The sequence below is a fragment of the Podarcis tiliguerta genome (assembly GCF_965153285.1).
Source record: "Podarcis tiliguerta genome assembly, chromosome: 3".
Taxonomy (NCBI): domain Eukaryota; kingdom Metazoa; phylum Chordata; class Lepidosauria; order Squamata; family Lacertidae; genus Podarcis; species Podarcis tiliguerta.
Window position 1 is genome coordinate 78,112,067 of NC_139536.1, and position 20,394 is coordinate 78,132,460.

Consider the following 20,394-nt stretch of genomic DNA (forward strand, 5'->3'; position numbering starts at 1 on the left):
TTAAACAGTAGGGAGGACTTATATTGTCCTCTATTGGTAGACTCTGCAACAAAACCTTTAATTCAGGCTTGGGGATTCCAGGTACTGAGGGAATGTTGGCTGGCTTTTCCCACTAGGCACTTCAAGCTGAGTGGCTTAATTAGTTTAAATGCTGCTCTGTAATAATGTGGGAGACTTAATGGCTCTCGGAGACAGCTTTCATTTATTGGGCTGCCAAAAGATGGCAGTGGTGGGTGAAGAGCTGTTTACAAAACCACCACCTCGGGTGCGGGGGTGGAAATCCACCAGATAATCAACCATGAGAACAATGAATTTTGATTTCTAATTCACAAAAGCAGCTTAATGAGCATTTGTGTGTGTGTGTCCAAGCATGTGTTTTAGAAACCACAAAACTTACCTGCTAAGGTTTTTTTGTTTTTTTTAAAGCATACAATTATGCATGACTCTTTCTGGAAAACATTTTCATTGTTTTTGTGCCAGTTTGTTGTCTAGTCTAGGGCTGTTCTAAAAATCTTCCTCCTGCAGCAACAACCTAAATCAGGATCAGTACCAGGGTGCTTTTTCACTTAGGTATCAGCAAAAAAAGAAGACAAAAAATAGGCCAAAAGAAGATACAGATTTGCATCATGTCTGCAAATGCTGATTTATATGTATAGATGTATTTTTTTAAAAAATCACTATAATTTATATGGATATACAGTATATCACGCCATATAGCAAAAGGCTGGCCCCATGTTCTCGTTGTTTACGGGCAACTTCAAGGCTTCTGCAGCTTTCCCTTCTTACAATTCTTCAACTTTAAACCAGATTTGGTCAGGGCAGCTCTTCAAACAGGTCCAATCCAATTCTACAATTCTGTGATTCTGTGGTTGCATAAGGTGCAAGGCATTCCAAGGATGCAAGTCTGGGCTCCTTTGGAAGGAAGAGTGGGACAGAAATTTAATAAATCAATAAAATACTTCTGTATTATTACATTTATTTGTCACCTACTACAAAAGTGTCCCTAAGCGACTTACAAAAATAATAATACATAATACATATAGAATTAAAATTACATTTTACAAAAGATAAATTAGCTGAACATGCTCGTCTTGCAATAACATAAAAAGGACAAATCCTACCCCATCCTACTAAAGATGACCACCATCCATACAGGCTATAACCATACCCAACTCTTCAAATATATTACTGCGATCAGGGTTCGTAAGATGGAAGGAGTTAATTTCTCCCAGATGTGAACTCCTGGAGTACTTGCACTTTTAGTTAAAAAATTTATATCCCCACCTTTCAATGCAAGGAGCTTACAAATATTTCCACCAATATCAGTATCAAATAACTTAATAACAGTGGTGCAGTTGTTGTGGTTTTTTTTTAAAGAAAAAAAAATACTTCTTGCTCTTTTCCTTTTGCTAATGATATTTCAGTGATATAAATCTCACCCTTCCTATTATATTGTATAATTGCTTTAGTAGTATTATATTACATAACTTGTTTGTTCTTATTAGTTGTGCTCCAAAGAAGAAGTATATTTTGAAACATGTAGCGCTAAGGATATTTTGTATTTTTGTGCACCCTTGAGATTTCATCTCTCCTCTTTCTTTCTTTCTTTCTTTCTTTCTTTCTTTCTTTCTCAACTTCCCACCTCTGGTTTCTCTGCCAATAGTAGCAGGAGCAAAATAATTTATTAAAATAGGGACAAGTGCCTTTAGGCTTCTAATTTTACAGAAACCTTATTTATGGGATGAATTTATGTACTCACATTAACATAAACGTATGAGTCAGAATTCAGCCAAAGTTAAAGCACTTTTAAAGTTCCATTGAGTTCTGTAGAAGAAAATTAGGCAGTTGCTTAATTCTGCTGTTGACTTCGATGCAACTTTAAAAAGTTCCCCTTTGGCTAGGTCGTGACCACTCATTTCACGTTAAATATATCATCTATGTATATTATTAAACTGAAGTTTTAAATCCTGCCTTCATGCATTTTCACTGCTAAAGGATGTAAGGTCTGTAAACGTGAAGGTTGTGCACTGGATTTGTCTGAGGCCTGAGCAAAGCTAGGCATCTTCAGAGGGAACCAGGCATTGGACCAATAAGGTTCAGACAACCACAGATTGCTAAAGGTCAGGTTAGATGGAACAGGACAATCCGTGGCTGTGAGAGGGTGGGGCATCACGTAAGAAAGAGGCCCAGAAAACCCAGTGAAAAAGCCAATATCTACCTCTGATCCCGGGCTGGCTGGCCATGCTGCAAACTGTGGCAGCTGCCTTAGGTGACAGAATCCGAGGTATACCACCACATCATCCTGTCATGCTGTCCCCCACCGCTGCCACTGAAGAAGTGAGATGTGCCTGTCGTGGCTTCTGGCTTCTGGCGAGATCTTGTGAGACCCATGCTTTTCCCCAATCCACCCTAACATGTTCCACCTTGCAACTTCTACCAATGTTGAGGTTCCAAAGCTTGTCAGATGAGGACTGTAAAGGTTTCCACCATGGCTGGGTGCAAGGACCTACAAAGACCTCTCTGCCCTTGGAGAGGGAGATCTGTTTTATCCTATCACCTCTGGGACACCTACCCAGCGACCATATCATTATCAACATCATCATTAGTAGTAGTTGTAGTAGTACCCTGCCATTCTGACTGGGTTGCCCCAGTATTTTGTCTGAGAGTTATGTACCAATCTCTTCCCCATGCTGGCAATCTAGTTCTGGAAAAAAGGGAGCTGTGTTTTGGAATGACATAGCTTATGAATTGTTTTTTTAAAAAACTGTACAAAGTTTGTTTTATTTAGACCAACATGCTTATATTTCTTAGCTAATATAAGGTATACACATTCCACTCATTAAAACCAAAGCATGTGCACCATAATTTCGTTAATTGTCATGCAAATTCTAGGTGTAGCATCAGTTATTGGAAGAGCACTCATTAGTTCTGAGATGCACTGGAGCTACATTACTTCTTTAATTGCTGGAATTTTAAATGCAGAGCATCTGGTGTGTGCTGAATTGACTTGCACTAACACAACATATCTTTCGCTGAATACTTCTTATTTACTTTAAACATTTTCTCTCCTTATCGCTTCCAGCATGACTGTAGCAATCTAATTGTTGTTACTTTTCATGAACTCAGGATATGCCCATCATATGGTGGAAATCATGTATGTTTATACTAAGGCAGGAGGGCAGAACCTCAGGCCTAAGGACCAAATGTGACCTTTCAGGCCTCTGTAGTTGGCCTTCGGGAGTCTCCTCAGCCCAAATCCCTTTCCAGACTGCACCCTTTACTAGCCAATCATACAAAAGCAAGAGGCACATCAGTAGCTGCACTGAATTCTTGCCTTCAGCCACACTTGCCCCTGGTACGTCATCCCCAGAAGGTTGCTGTTGAGGGAATGCAGCCTTCATGCTGAAAAAGGCTTCCCACTCCTGTGCTATTGGTGAATGAAGACTGGGTTCTACTATTAGACCCTTGGGTTATTTGCATTAGATTGGCCAGGGTTTCCAACACTCAATTGTTTAATAATGGCATCAGCAAAGTGACTATTCCCACCTAAGCTAGGGTGCTGAAACGGAAAGCAGAAGTGGGCATTTGTGTGGATGGCCCCCTATTTATTTCTCACCAGGAATACTTTGGTTTTTGGTGACCATGAAATCCACACATGTAATGTTTTTCTAGATTGCAAGCATGACTGTAACTATTTACATATAAACTTTCAGTCTTCTGTTGCTTACACACAAAAAATTCTGCTTGCTTCAAAAATGGCATCGTTTTCCTTCCACCTGAGGATTAGCAAGAGAATGTCTCCTCCCCCAACTCCTTCACTGTACAAAGCACTGTGTTTAGTCTACTCTGATTTCTGGTGCTTGACAGACTATGAGGACTTGTGTTCACACATGACATCTTGCCAGTCACACAGGTGCAATGAGCCACTAACAAAGCTGTCTCTTTCACTGCATTCTAATCAGATCACATCCCCCTTTCACCAACCTTGTCTGGCTGGTAGAACAGCTAGCCTCGGAATGTCGGGAATTGAAATTCAATTTGCTTCTGAAATATTCGACAGAGCATCAGAGCCCTGCTGAGACTCAGAATAATGTACATTAATAGATGTATTGAGTCGGGTGGTGTTTTTTTTGGTTTTTTAAAGGGTAAGATTTCAGTTATAAAATCGGATGTCCTAATACTGTGAAGATACTGCTTCACAACAATGGGTCGGTGTATACAATGGTGGTGGCTTTGCCTTAGTGAAAACTGTTTCATGTAAGCAACAGCATCCATTTTTTTCTGATTCTGCCCCTGACCCCTTCTACTGCAGTCTGTTGCACCATCACCCATTCTGTTGCAGAGAGTTCTACAGTTCTCAGGAGTTTGGGGTGGGCAAAGTAGGGAGGGATCAGTGAAAAACAGGTGCCCCGACCTACATAAGTGGAAGTGCATTCCCCTTAGGCAGAGGTTCTCAACCTGTGGGTCCCCAGATGTTGTTGGACTACAACTCCCATCATCCCTGAGCTCTGGCCTTGCTAGCTAGGGGTGATGGGAGTTGTAGTTCAACAACATCTGGGGACCCGCAGGTTGAGAAAGGCTGCCCTAAGGCAAGCCTGGAGAACCTACTGCCCTCCAGATGTTTCTGGACTGCACATTTTGTCACTCCTTACCTACTGGCCATGTGGCTGATGAGAGTCCAACAACATATGGAAGGCCACAGGTTGCTCAGCCGTGCCCTAAGGCAGGGGCTCCCAAACTTGGTTCTCTAGCTGTTTTTGGAATACAGTTCCCTGATCACTGGTCCTGCTGGCTAGGGATGATGGGAGTTGTTGTCCAAAAACAGCTGGAGAACCAAGTTTGGGAAACCCCACCTTAAGGCAAAGGCAGTGTTGGACACAACCCCACACTTTAGCTAAGCATTTCATCACAGAGGGGGAAATTGGAGGACAAAGTTAAAATAGCTTGTATCTGTGTTTTTAAGATATGAGGTGTGGGTGCGCCCTCCCTGTTGCAGGGAGGGGGGAATGAATTGGACTGGTTGGAATCCTGCAACTTTTGGTAGGGAAACTTTCTCTTTTCCCACATGCCAGAGTCCCATTTGAGAGGGCTGAAGCCCTGAACAGGATCAGGGGTTTGGTTACGTTACAGATCCTGCTTGTCTAAGAGGAAATCTAACTATGTTTCTCCAGTCAAGCAGAACTATGTATGAGGCACCTCTCCCCAATATTAATTTTTATTCCTGCATGTGGTTTTCTTAAAGGAAGAAAAAAATGCTGCCCATTCCCAATTCAAATACCAGTAGGCAGCAATTTCCCTTTATAAAAGTGTTGGAGGTGGGGTGGGGAGGGAAAACATCAAAACCAGCTTTGCAAAAGCCAGCTGAACAATGGAGTCCGACAATGTGCAATAACAGTACAGTTATAGATAACTTCTCCAGATTGGAATTAATGACTTGGCACACAACTGAATGTAATTCCAGGAGGGGCTTGTGATTGTTCCTTATATTCGGCTGTATAATGATAGCTTTGAAACGGCTGTTCTCTGTCATTTTCTGATCTACAAAAGAAAGAAAGAAAACCACAAAACAACCCCTGGTATCTACTATGATTATTTCATCCTGAAGCTAGCCTTCTCCTTTGTAATTATTGGAGTTTGTGACTAACACAGCATCCTGGAGCATATTTGGAGGAGAGGCATAATCCAAGGCCAGCCTAACCATTAAAGCAACTTTAGCTGGGGATTTAGAGCACTAGATTTATGCCACAGCAGATTTTCCTGTGCTTCTTTGAGATACCTGCTTCTGCAGCTTAATGGCAGACAGAACAGAGGGTCTAATTATGTATTTGAACAAAACCAGAAAGGGTAAGAAAATAAGTGAGGGTATCATGGCTCAGTGACGAAGCACATGCTCTCTATGCAAAAGGTTATGAGTTCCATCCTCCGCATCTCAAGCAAGGTTGAAAGAGACCCCAGTCTGAAACCCCCAGTGTAGTTTGGTAGACCAACAGTCTGATTCAGCATAAGGAAGCTTCCTATGTTCTGAAACAGCACATCGGTTGAGATGTCCAGTGAACCTTACCCTGAAATTCACAAACTGAGGTGGAAATGTGGAGAACATGAACTTAAGATTGAAAAAATGAGAAGCTGAAATTGACAGACACCTCCATCCCTATCTTGTCAACAGGTAGCTGAGACTAAACCATACTGAGCACAATGGGACTTTCTTCCAAATAAACAGCAGAGGATTCTACTGTAAGCTAGAATCTCCAGGTTCATGCTAGGAAAAGAAAAAGGAGCAGACACAATATCATAATAAAAGTTATATCTTTTAAAACAACAACAACACCATGACGGTTTATTGCACAAAAAGTCAATTCAAAATATCTTATATGCCAACTACTTTCCACACACACATGTGCCAGTTAGTAATAATCTAATTTCATGTTGTGTCACTCAGCTGAAGGAAAAATAAACAAACAAACCTGAAGCAAATTCAGAGATTCCCTACACAAAGAACTTTGGTTTTAAGTACCAACATAATGAGCCCCCAAATTGGGATGCACGTCTTCCTACCCATGCTCCTGTGTGAGATCATGGAGCCCCAAAAACACACTTTCTTGGGGTTGTGCTCGAGCAGTGCTCATAAACACACATTTTGGGATGCCATGCAAGATAGTGGCCCCCCAAAGTGCTTTTTTGAGGAAGAGAATGACCACTGTGCTCTCAAGCAAAAAGGTAGGATGTCCCTTTTTCCCGGAACACTTGTGGGGTATGTGTTATTTTTTATTTAAAATACAAATGTAAAAGCTATTTTTATCAGTGACATATTACATAATCTTACTTCAGAAGTGACCTTTGCTTATGCAAACATATAATGTAGCTCTTTGTGTCTTGTCAATAAGGAAATTTGGTTGCTAGGTCTGAACCTCAGTGTCAACTATGCTGTTATTAGGTCTGAGTGAAAACTATATTTGTAATGTAATCTCATTATTACTTTTTTTTACTTATCAGGTTGCTGGCCGATGATAACACCCTTGTAATAGTGCATAATGTCTTTCTGGTTTCACAAATATGCTTCCTTGCAATGATCAATTTATAAAAAAAACAAAAGAAGAATGGGGGAGGGGAATACCAAAGAAGAATAAGAATTAGATAATGATTCAACCAAAGTGAAGCACTTTTAGATCTCATTGAGCCTAAGAAAAGAGCTAAATACATGCTTAATTATATCCAGTTGAAAGCTGTAGGAGTTACACACTTTTAACTTGCACTGAATCATGTCCAAGGTTATGCCTAAAGTTCAAAGACAAAGTTTAACATGGTTATGGGATACAAACTGTCTTTGGTCCTGGAAAGCACTAGAGAGACTGAGTTGCATCTCCCTGCTGACTCTCATGAGATCTCACAAGACTACAATCATCCTGTGGGATCTCACTCAATGGAGAAATGACCAAGGACTTTACAGGCCTCACCCACAAATCTTTGGAGCCATTTCCCCCCATGAGCTTCCCACCCACCTTCAGGTTAACATCTCACTGAGCTATTGGGGTTGCTGGTTGACAGGGTCAACAAGGGATTTCCCCCCTATAAACCTCAACTGGTCCTTGTTTGGTGGGCTTTTCACCTTTCCCTCAGTGAAATCTGGCTTCCTTGTGTTAGGCATTGGGTTCATTTTATTAGAACTGTGGCCAGAAATGGGAAGAAATAGGAAAGGGATCCCACATAAGGGGCCTAGGAGGGGGCTTAGCCATCACATGCCCTAAGCTCAGGTCAGGGCCCCTGCCTTGCTGGAATCTCCAACCTTGGTCACACAGCAAGACCCTAGATGCTTGGTTTACACCACAACAGGGTTCAACACTGGGCAACTCCCAGGGAAAGGGATGGGTAGTTTCAACCCAACAGAGGGCTGAGTGGAGTGAGCAACTGATCCTTGCCCTATTGCCACGCCAACCCTGCTTACCTGCTGCTAGTCAATAAAGATTTGGTCCAATTATCACCCAACACCTGGTGTTCTGTGTCAGTTATTTCACCGCTCTCAAGGGATCACAAAATGAGCCTGCCTGGGCAAATTTCCTTTTGTTTCCAGCTCTATAAAACTACAGTAGTTTATAAGATAGTTGAGTGAAACAAAGAGAATAATCTTGATTGCCTTCTCCCCAAAGGCTAGTTGTTATTGCTGATGTCATTTGTATTAAATGTGATTGTTCCTAATCATGGCTCCCTTCCGTTTCTCCCATTCTGCTTTCTCCCCTATATGTGTGTGTGTGTGTGTGTGTGTGTGTGGAAATGTTTGTAAGGTGTCCTTTTCCAATCTGCTGTGTATTGCTTAAAATTCAGTAAAGATTTGATCCCGGCATACGCTGAAAATGCTGAATATATTTTGAACTTGAAAGCATTTCACATATATTTAATTCATTGAAAGAAATAGAGTTGTAAGCAGAATATGGGCAAACTTATGTAAGCACGCAGTGTGGGGGTGGGTCTGGATAATTCATGTTCATTGCGCAGTTGTGTTAAGAGTCATCAGTTTAATGTGCATAAAGGTGGGGGAATGGATTGCACTGGCACAGTGTTTACAGCCTAGGAAATGATAGTAAAAGGGAAATGATCAAACATGTTTTTCTCATTTGAGCAATAAAGAACTGGCGAGAGGGAAATTTATTTTATTTTTTTATAGTTCAAAATGGATAAATATTTGATGATCAACAAATCTAACATAACCTGGACTCTAAATATAGCCCGGAGGAAACTTGAAGCTTGCATATCAGCAAGCTTAATGTATGCATTAAAATCCTTAACTCTAAGGTTTCAGCTGATTGAATGAGTATGGACTAGCTGAAGGTCCATCAAGTGTGACAGCTGGGAGAAGGGAAGCAAGGGGGAATCTCCATTCTTTCGTCAATTCCACTTCTCCTCGTACTCTTCCTTTCTCACCCATCCATCCATCCATCCATCACTGAAAACAGTGTGGTTTTCCCAAACCTACCTCTGTTCCACAGTGCCCCTACAATCAATACCAACCAAGGTCTTCACATCTCATCAGGGTATGCGTCGTCCTCCAACCAAGAAGATGTTTGGGGCATGGGAGGAGGAAGTGCTCTTTACTGACCATCTTCCCAAGAACTTGAGTCTTGGAGGGTGAGCGGAGATGTTTCAGGAACACATCGCCATCTCCTGCATCCTGGTTCTGGGTCACCCACTGTTGGTGGTGGTCAGGTTTGGCTCCACTAGTGTAGTTCCTCTAGTGCAGCACTTTACATTTCCCACAGGAATGGATGGCAGCTATTCAGGTGTAGGGAAGAAAGGAAAGTTGTGGATCAGCCTGCTTCCTGCCTATGGAAACCATGGAACCAAGGCTGCTTCGATTTGCATAGCCTCATCTTGTGTTCTGCTTCTTTGACATGTTACAGCAGGGTTGGGGAACCTTGGGCCTAGGAACCAAATGCAGTGCTCTAGGCTTCTGTATCTGGTCCTGAGATGAATTGTAATTTTATGGATCATTTCTAGTTTGCTATCATTAAAATTGTGTTATACTTCAGGGGAAACACGTATTTGTTTAACACGTTTATAGTTGGTAGATTAAAAAAAAACCAAGAAAGTATAGTTCATCTGTTTATTTGTTCAAAATGTTTTTAATGTTTGGCATTTTGGCATTTTACTGTGTTTTTATATGCATTGGAAGCTGCCCTGAGTGGCTGGGGCAACCCAGTCTGATGGGTGGGGTATAATTGTTGTTGTTGTTGTTAAAAGGGAAGGGAAAAGGAAAGTGGTCCCTAATCCTGAAGGGTCTCTAATCTTTAAGGAAAGAGAGAAGTGTAAGCAGCTACATCAAGAGAAGAGATGTTTTATTGCTAGAACCTTATCAGAAGTAAGAGTGGAAAGCAAATTAATCTCACCCTTGGCGTAATAAAGACTGAGGGAGCTTGTTTGAGTTTCATATCACTGTAATTTGAGATACGCCTGACAAATGTTACGCACTATCTCTTCTTAGGAAAAAAAATACATATCAGCTGTTTTGTGGTGTGTTGATTGCTAAGGCGTTGTTTTGGATGGTGATATTTACCGGTGAAATTGAATATAAGGAGCAGAGCAGATAGATGCAGGGGGCAGGGAGAAGGAGGCCTGTCAGGCTCCAACATTCCACCTGCAGAAAACTTAACAGTCCATTCTATGAAAGTCTAACCCAAATAAACACAGCCATTGTTGTTTTTGGGGAAATCCGTTTACTCTCTGAAATGTTCTCGTGACCATTTTCCAAAACAATGCGAATTTTATTGGCCAGTTCTAAAGTGACAGTTTTCTGTCTACACCAGTGCAGTAAAATTGCATTATTTCATTAGCTGGTGCCAGAACAATTTCTACAGTAATATGACTCCCGGTGACAGACAAGAACTGAGTGATTATATTTAAGTGGAAAACAGTCAATTCCTCCAACCAAGGCTATATAAATTAGGGGAAACGCCTTGCCTTGCTGCAAGAGAAATATTTCATCCTCCAGCTTTATTCCAGACTTAGATTCACTAGAAAGGAGACAAAATTGCCTGCTCAAACATCCTATATGCTCTGTGGGCAAGCATGCAGAAATCCAGTGCAGGTGGACTTCCCTGTTTATTTCAGTTTGATGTACCTCCATTATACAGTCTTCTTTGTGTAGAGGGATCATTGATTTGGATGAGGGGATTCGTGTAGGTGGACTTGCTCCAGAGACCCAGCAAAGCCCCTCTACATATATCTCTGAATCTGGGATCTGAACGTTGAATCAGAGCTAAAGGAAAATGTGAGCTAAAGGTTTTTTTGTTTTGTTTTTCCAACTGCCTTGAATGCTTGGCACAATTGACTGACACTCTCCTCGTCATCTTCACTCGATAAAGAAAATGAAATCAAAGCTAGAAATTCATTTTTAAAAAATGAATGTTTGCTGGTTCTGCATTTGAAAGCCTGGTGTCTCCATTTTGGAAAATGCAGACATGAAGAACTGCAAATGGAATCCTTGGAAGAAATTATATTTAATTATCCACCTGAACACGGAAGGTTTCTTGCGCCATTACTTTTTATAAAAATGTCATTTCAGTAGTTCATCTGGTTCAGTCTACAGAGCAAAATAAAATTAGAGGGAATTGACTCGGTGATATCTGCCTAGCTCCTGAGGGTAAACACACAAGAGGAATTGATGGGGTGGAGGCATTCCAAACAATGAAGGGCCTGGAAGGGGCAGAGAGGGAGGCGAAATATAGAAAATGTTTGCCAAGCAAACAAAGAAAGCACTTACAGTACACGGGTCCTGAAAATACACAGAATTGGGAAGCTCAGCAGGCATCATTATTGTCCTATCCTGCACGCTGCTTTCCTGCGAGACGTGTGTGCTTTCTGAGGGCCTGTGGAACATAAGAATAGATAAAGCTGTCTTCTGCCGAGTCAGTACTGTGGCTCTATTTAGCTCAGTGCTATCGGCACAGACTGGCAGCACGTTTTAGGCAGGCCCCATTCCCAGCCCTATGTGGGGATTGAATTTGGGACCTTCTAGGCAGCTGCTCTACCACCAAGCTGTGGCTCTTCCTCAGCAGCCAATACATTATGTGTTTCAGCACCTCACCATATGCCGCTCCCTGCCAACAAGCAATTTGTATCCTTTTCTCCAGTTTTTCCATTCATCAAGGCTCTTCTTATGGCGGAACCACTGTGGAAGACAAGATGGTGGAGCAGATGGGCCTTTGCTCTGATCTAGGAGGGGACTTCCTGTGTTCTTACATGGGTCATGCTGCTCCTTCAGTCTGGATCAATAACATTTATGGCTTTAAACTTTTATAAAGGTCAAAAGCTGCACTCTGAATTGGGCTCAGGTATTAACTGGGAGCCAAGTGCTCTGAGCACAGCTGAAATGTGCTCCCATGGGCCACATCCCTTTAATAATCTGGTTGCTGCACTCTAGACCAGGTAAATGGAGTGTGATAAAATGGTTTCTCTCGTGAGGAATGGAGATTGCTGTGGTTACCTGGCAACACCCTACCTCAATGCGAGGCAGGTTGGCGTGTGCATATATTTAAATGCATTGTAAAAGGTAACTAAAAGGTTGCCCCTTCATCACAAGCACTTCCAGGAGTACCTTTGACAGCTTTCTCACACATATCGGAGAAGACCTTTCCGAAATGTTATATGTATTTTGGGAGCAGCCGGAGGGGAGGCAGCAGGCAGCAAAGGGCCCATTTATAGGAGATGGCACGATTAATGAGGTTCATAAAGACCTTCGGCGAAGTGCTGAGATATTACAAGATCAAAGCCAAGCTTCATCAGTGCATGAAGCTGGCCCAGAGCTACGTGGCAGGCAGGAGTGGAGCATCTGATATTGGCAGTCAATCTGACAGGTTCAAATTATAATGGGATTTAGAGGTGGCACAGGATTGTTGTACAGGCCTTCCAACATAGTATAATTTTATGGCAACAGAGATAAGGTCAGAGGTGGATAGGCTCAAAGGAATCCAAAGGAAAAATTAATGACCGAAGACAGCTGGAAAACATGCAAAGGGAGACTCTTGTATATAGAGAGATCATTAACTTTTGCAACATGCAGCCCCAGGCAAGTAATGCCTATCAAAACCTTCTGACCCTAAACACATTTATGTGTGAATAAGTCTCACTGGGGTAGATGAAGCCCAGTTCCTGATAAGTGTGCTTAAGAGTGCAGGATGAGTTTTCAGCAATCTTTTTTGACAGCAAGAAGTAGTCACAAAGTGATTGTTTCTCCATGGTGTGAAGGACTGCTGTGAAGGAAGCACAACATAGTCACACATTTCCTTGTGGGTAATATGTTGGGGGCCACTTGCTGGCAGTGGGCAGAGCTTGAGCCAAAAATGGCTGGGGCCAGAGCCATCAGTAGGCAAGACCTGAGTAAGGACTCTTACCTTAGTTCATAGGCAGGCACAGGCAACCTCGTCCCTCCAGATGTTTTGGGACTACAACTCCCATCATCCCTGACCACTGGTCCTGTTAGCTAGGGATGATGGGAGTTGTAGTCCCAAAACTTCTGGAGGGCTGAGTTTGCCTATGCCTGTTCATAGGCTTGTGCCTTCTGGGTGTAGCCTCCACTTCTCCTCGCAGCCAGCACTATTCTCCAATCAGGCCCTGTTTTTTAGTGTGATGGATGAGAGATGATTCCCCTTGGTGGACCTTGTTATATCTCTGAAGATGTTGCTTCCCACTACTCACGTTAAATTCTTGGGTGATAATGTAGCAAAAAAAGCAGTCCTTTGGAAGATAAAGCTTAGAGATTAACCAAAAAGTGATGGTTCCAAATAGTGATGTAATTCCAGCTTGCCAGCACCTACATTGAACCTGAAGAATTCCAGGTAGAGAATTATGTAGAAATTATGCTTATGTAGAGAATTAGACATAAATTCTGGTTTAATATGCTGGCTGTTTGCCATAATAAACATTGATTGATTGAATTCCAGAAAAGTCAGGCTGTCGGATTTGTCTGTCATATTTTGCAGCTCTGCCAAAGGGTTTGTAGGCCTTCAAACTCAGAAGTGGGGGATACTTGGGTGAAATATACACAAGCATGTTGTGGGTGTGGGGAGAAGACCCTATGTCCAGTAACTAGAGCTACACACACAGTTGCCCTGGGATCAAAATTACACATGCACTGCTAGAAAAATATTTGGAACTGTTCACCTTGGTAGTGCTGATCCCCTGTTGAGGATACTGAGGGATGATCACTCCCTTCTGTTAACTACAGTGCTGTCATTGCAAAAGATCCCAACTATCTGTTGCATTTGAGGATCTCTGTACCAGGGAACATGTTTCTGGAAGTGGCTAAGAAGTTGCAGAATATATGTAATTTTCTTATAGCAGTCACATGTAGGAAAATGCTATTTTAAACAGTAGAGCATTTATAGGAAAATGTTGTTTCTGTAATGCATATTTGGGTTTTAATCATCCACTGTCATTTCATGACATCCAAAATCTGCTTGTCTAATAATAGATTTAGCCCTGGTTATGGTTCCTATGTATTTTGCACTAGTTTTGTTTTCTGAAAAGCAGTTCTCAAAAGCAGCCCCATGTAAGGGTGGGTGTGGAGCCTGAGTTCTTCCTGTTCCAAAACTGTGAAAGAGAGTTCCCTTAGACAGCTTTATTTCTGATCACACCACATTAATTTCTTGCCGTTTCCTGCTGATGACTGCACTGCATTGCTGTTGCTATTTTACAAGCATTTTTTCTACCACTGAGTATTAGCAGCAACCTCTTGGAACAATTTATAAACAACATTTTCAGCTCTTTCATTTCTAATAGCTGTCTGGGTTCAGAACATATTGTGCTGGGTTGAGGGGCCAGGGAAGCATCAACCAACCAATGCAGCCAGAAGCAACAAATATATAATATGTTTGACCAGAACACTAACATTGTTAAAAGCACTGAACATGCGGAAATATAGAAAAATATGTTGACAGCTTGACATGACATCCTGTCCTGGCGACTGCAAATGTTTTTTAGTATGAAATTTCAAAAGGAAATCTTGGCTGTTTCAAGCAGTACCTTTGTGGTGATGTGTCCAGAAAGAGCTGCATTTGTGATCTCTTATTGCATTGGTGATCTCTTACCCAGCAAAAACATGGCAGGATCTTTGGGTTTATAGGGAACAAACACCAAACACACAAGAAGACTGAAATTTTCAGATGCACAGATTTAGACATTTAAGAGTTTGCCTTCATTAAATAATGAAAAGAACAACTGTGCACAATCCACTTTGTTTATTAACTTGATACATTCAAAAAATGAGCTTTTGCTAATTGGCACTGTAACCTCTGGTTGTGTTTGGTACATGTAGGGGGGAGAGAGACTGACTGAAACATTAAGTTCATGACAGGGAAACATGACATGAACATAACATAACATTACTTTTATAAAACCCACAAAGTACAAATATTCAACTATACTCAGAACGCTCTGTCAGATGTGACATGCCAATATTATTTTCTTTAAATAGCAAGTTGATAAGCACATCAAAGAAAAGCTTTAGAAGAAAAATTAAAAAGTGAACTTATTAAAATAGAAGCAAGTAGCAATGTTGAATTAATAAGAATTTTAGGCTACAAAACAATCCCCATTTATGCACACAAGCTGCACTGAGTGTTAAAATAACTGGATCTTTTAGCATTGGCAAGGCTTAAGCCCTTGGACAATGTCCACAAAATTTAAATCTCATTTCAAGCCCACCACCTGCTGCCCAGTGGAAGCCTGGGGTTGGGAGAGGATCCAATAAATTATACCCTACACATTGAAGAAAAGGTACTGGCTGAAAACTACAGCTTGAGAGGGCTAGATGTTGCCTGTCCACCCAGTCTGGAGAACTCTGCATGTTTGGGGTGACATACAATATAACATTGATAACCTTGATACTTGGTAGTGTCAGGAGCTCAGCCTACACTTGAGTAGGACCCTGGCAGAGACACATGCCTGACTGGCATGTTCCCTCCCTCCTGGTCGATAGTTTGGGAACTTCAAAAGCTTTCTTCAGCCCGAACATCACAGCAACTGATGCCAACAGACTTCGGCACACCTAGGGATCCGCAGAGTTTGCGCATCATGCATAACAGACCTCAGCAACTCAGCATTTTGGCTAATCTACTTTATTTACATATAAACACACACGGAGCACTGCAACATGGCTCCCTCTCTCTCTAGTATCAGACAGCAAAGAGAAAGAACAAAGGACAATAGTCCCACTTCACGGAACACAGTAACACAAACATCCTGTCTCCATCACTTCCCACTCTGTGGAGACAAAACATACCATCATTTGATACACAACAATCGCATGACTGTGATCACAGAGCAGGAATTCTAACAGGTAGAGCAAACAGTAGTACAAAAGCTTAACTGTCACCAAGGATAAGAATAATACTAGCATTTGTGCTAGGGGCTACTCAACCTCTTTCACCCACTGCATTTAGCTGCTGGGGCTCCCACTAGCACAGTGGTAATTAGTGCCCGTTATGACTGGCAGGGTGGGAGACAAGGAAACCAACAGTAGGTGAAGTCAGAACCAATGTCAAGCAGAGCCAACTAATTCCAATTTTGGCCCATTCTCCTACTGGCTGAGTTCCACAAGGGGCAATAGTGATTCTAAGGAGGACAGAGCTCACAGCCAGGCTTGGTGGCAGGCTGAAGTTGGTGGAGGTTGCCCTATTTGGCTGAGGTTGGCTGAGGTTGCCCTATTTGGACCATGCGGACCAGATGCTAAGTGAGATCGAAGCAGAGAAAAGGCAGCACCAGACTCAGTGCAGTATCATCTCTTGCATCCTTCAGTAAAAAGAGGTTTCCCTAGGAAAAAGAGGCTTCCCTAGGAAACCTCACTCAGTGCTAATTATATGTTACATAGGATGGGAGCAGAGGAGAGGGAGCAGGTCTGCTGAGCCCAGGAACCCCCATCCTTCCACTACTACCACCTCTGTGCACGCACACAACCCTAATAGTGGATCCATCTAAGTAGAGATGGGAGAAATTCAACTCAGTTCACATTTATAAGGGAACCTGCCTAAATTGCACTTTCCAAAGCAATATGCAAACCAACACACAGTCATCCTTTGAAATTTCTCCAAATTTTACAGTGCAGTTCACCAGCCACGTAATGCATACAAAAATGCATCTACTAGGGCAAAATATCCATCAGAGCCAGCTCACCCATTAGGTAGAGTGAAGCAGCTGCCTCAGCTGGCAGAAATGCAAGAGGTAGCACCCTGCTTGCCCCAGCACTTCCACCACCACTGCAATGCCGCCCTGTCACCGAGTTTCAATGAGCACACAGGGCATTCCACACGTGGGTATTGCCACGTGTCTTCCCTGCCCCTGGGGTGAAGAAGATGAGCACCAAGGTTCCTCTTGCAAGGTTTTGGCAAGGGGGGGCATTATGATGACAGCAGAAGTAGTGGGGTGAGTGGGGCACAGCAGGGGACAGGAGACAACACATTCCTGTTTCACCTCAGGAGAAGAAATGGGACGAGCCACCCATGGTGTCCATAAAATGCATGTAATGGAGAAAACAACAGGAACAAATGTACAATATATGGGGGAAATGTGTGTTTTTCAAAAACGTAAATTGCATGGAAATATGTATATTAGAAAAATACTGAACTAAAATGCTGCTGAATTTGCATGAAGACTTCTGTTTAAAATTGCAAACAGGTCTCAAAATGTGGAGAACTGAATTGAAGATTAGAAAAAGGGGGACCCAGAAATGGATAGATTTTCCCATTCCTATCAAACGATTCTTCCATATAGAGATGCTTAGTCTGCACCCCTCACCCTAGACTGCTTAGTACAGTGTGTATCACTGGAGCAGTTGGGCTGGTTGCTCCACCTTTTGTGCATTTTGATATCTTCATTATGGAATTCAGGGTGGCGATCATGGAATTCCCAGCCAGTGTCTCATCCAGGCATTGACCAGGCCCAGATCTGCTTAGGTTGTCCAGCAATGTGGCTCCATTAAGTGCCTCAGACCACACCTTGCGACCCATTTTGTTACCTGTCTGTGATACTTTTGTTTTGCTTTGCTAAAAATTAAGACTTTGGGTTCTTGTACATATTGTGGTAGAAAAAAGAAACAGGATATATCTCCCATGGTGTTGTCATTTCATCAAACTTTCACTCCCACAAGTGTTCCTGCCTGCCACTCGCTTTATTGAAATCTGTCCCTGGGAAAAAGATGTACCCATTCCTGAGGTTTCTTTAGCGTGCTTTCGGGGCTGGGGAAAATCTATTTCCCAAAAGTTCTCTCCTAGCTTGTAATGTTGGCACACACATGCTGATGGTGCCATATGCATGTGTCTTTCCACCTGCTTCCTGGGAATTGAAATTGCCTTCACAAGCCACGACAGGCAGCTCCTTGGAAACTCAAGCAGCTACTTCTGCAAACACGCTGGGGAACAAGACAGTTTCAGATGAAGATGGAGGAACCACCGCAACATAATTTTTTTTTCAAGAAATGGTCAAAATAATAGATGGGCCAAAATAAACTGGACATAACAAAAGGGTGGTTGATGAAGTGGGCTGGCCACATACTTCACACCAATCAATTTGGGGGCTTAGCATTAAAGATCTTCTGAGCATAGGAGGCTGTCTTGATAGTGAGGATCACAGCAATCAATGCGAGCTTCAGGGGCCATGAAGGGATGAAAATCAAATAACTTGAGTCCATGTGCCTACAAAGACCTGGCTTGAGTGATTGGTCTGCTGGGTGCTAACAGTGAATGTGCAGGGTCTCATTTGAGAATACAGCACAGTAGACCCTCTAGTTACGTACCACTCTGGATACATAACTTCGGGTTAGGAACGTGGCAAATCCAGAAGTATACTTCCGGGTTTTGCCCCGCGTGCATGCGCAGAAGCACTCAATCGCGCTGTGCGAGTGTACAGAAGCGACGCCTCTGCCTACAGACTTTTTGGGTTGTGGACAGACCCCCAGAATGAATTTAATTCATGTCTGGAGGGTCCACTGTAGATCAATTCTTAATATGGCCTAGCGTTACCAGGCGTACAAATTTGTATTCCGAACCAGGTCATTATGAACTTGGACACCATCACAACTTCCTCCGTGTCATCATCACAGGCATTTGCGAGCCCTGGGAAAGGTGCAAGCAAGCCCGACATCGTGTGAATGAAATTCACCAGGGATGCTGCCTTGCATTTCACATCTATTTTAGTGAAGGGGGAAATGGGGTTGGGTGGGAGGTCCGGAGATGATGTTGCTTGGCTTGACGAAGTGTGAGACATCTTAATAATGGCGTCATTAACTAATGAGAAGAAAAGGGAACGAGTGAGTCATTTTCATTTTAGGTAGTTTGTCTTTCTTTCTTACTGTGTGTGGGAAATGACAAAATTACCAAATGAATGCAAGTCCATTATGTATCCAAAGACTTATATTGAGGGATTGTGTACCTTCTTTTCTTCAGCAAGCTGGCAGATGTGTATGTGCATAGCTACTCCAGGCCATTTTTGCTCACTTCTCTTTCGCCTGCCTTACTTTGACCGTGAGACACTTGTTGTCCTAGCTCTTCACTTTTACAGTGAAGGAAACAAGTGGGACTTGCGACAGAGGGAGGGATTCAATGTAGCACTGTGGCAATTAGTCCCTCAGCACAAGCGCTGCAGCTTGACAGATAAAACAATTACCCCCCCTCCTCCTCCCCTTGCACACTGTTCTGGGTGTTCTCCTACCTTCCAAGAGGCCTTTTGTGGGGTGTGAGGGGGTGGAGAGGGGGCAAAGCCCCATTGCACTTGTGGAAGTCCTTGGGTGAACTTTTGCTAGTAGGACTCACCAACTGAACCCTAATCTAATGCTAGCATGTGAGTGTCATTCCTTTCCCCTCATCCTGAATTCCATTTCTCTCTTCCCCTCAAAAAAGAAAGAAAGTCAGAATTGCATACCTACTGATCACATTCAGTTTTCATTGGGATGTTGGGGGGCTTTTCCTTCTAAGAGTTAGCTTTCTAAAGATTTTTGTACTTCCACAAAGTACTTTGTACCCAGCGTTTGTACTTCCACAAACGCTGGGTATTCTTTCAGGCCTGTTTAGACCTCCCCTCTGGTGGCAGAGTTAGTGCCATTTTGATCACATAAGGATTAACACTCAAATGAGTCAAGTTTCTTGTTAGTATATGTGATATGTTCTAGCATCAAAATCACTGGCCCCAGCCTAGCTAGCAGAGGCCCCAGATGCGAGATGCACACCTTAGTATGTGAGAGTAATGGAGACCAAAGGAGCGCCAAAATGTACAACTCCAACTGCTGTAGGCATGGGTCTGTTAGATTGGGCTCATGTTCAGCATGTATGTGAGGAAGTAAGAAGAGCCCAGCTGGACCATGCCAAAGCCCATCTAGTCCAGTATCCTGTTCTCATGGAGGCCAACCAGATGCCTTTGCAAGCAGGCCCTGAGTGCAGTACAACTTTCCCACTCATGGTCCTCAACAGCTGGCATGCTTCCTCCAAAATTGCAGGTGACATATAGCCATTACAACTAGTAGCCCCAGAAAGTCTTATAAAATAAGAGCGATTCCTTTGTTTTTATCCTATGCATCTTCCAAAAGGCACTGGCTATTCAAAAGCCTTGAAACTGAAGGGTACTTTGATTCTGAACAAATCTCAAAAGCGTGCTCTCAAAAACCAGTGTCTGCCACAAGCTGGATCTCTTTGTTAAATTCTACTAAATCATAAAGATGTATCAGCCAGCCAGGAACAGCAGCCATTGTCCCAAATGAGACAAAAGAGAAGTATGAGAGAGAGAGAGAGAGAGAGAGAGAGAGAGAGAGAGAGAGAGAGAGAACATGAACGGCTCCATGCTTATATATTGTAATTATCATAATTTAATTTTGAATAACTCCTAGCACTTTCATCTTGCTTTGTAGGATTTGGTTGCTCA

At 42.6% G+C, this 20,394-nt stretch overlaps 1 long non-coding RNA gene across 1 annotated transcript in view; it reads right to left on the reverse strand.

The window, feature by feature from the left end:
• Nucleotides 1–733: 733 nt before the first annotated feature.
• Nucleotides 734–20,394, reverse strand: part of LOC310674408 — a 35,678-nt gene continuing 16,017 nt past the window's right edge. Inside the window, exons 5-8 of the long non-coding RNA XR_014509567.1 lie at nt 14,512–14,597; nt 11,252–11,357; nt 1,760–1,824; nt 734–912 (exon numbers count right to left, since the gene is read on the reverse strand). This is a non-coding gene — a long non-coding RNA (uncharacterized lncRNA). The remainder of the gene's footprint in view (nt 913–1,759; nt 1,825–11,251; nt 11,358–14,511; nt 14,598–20,394) is intronic.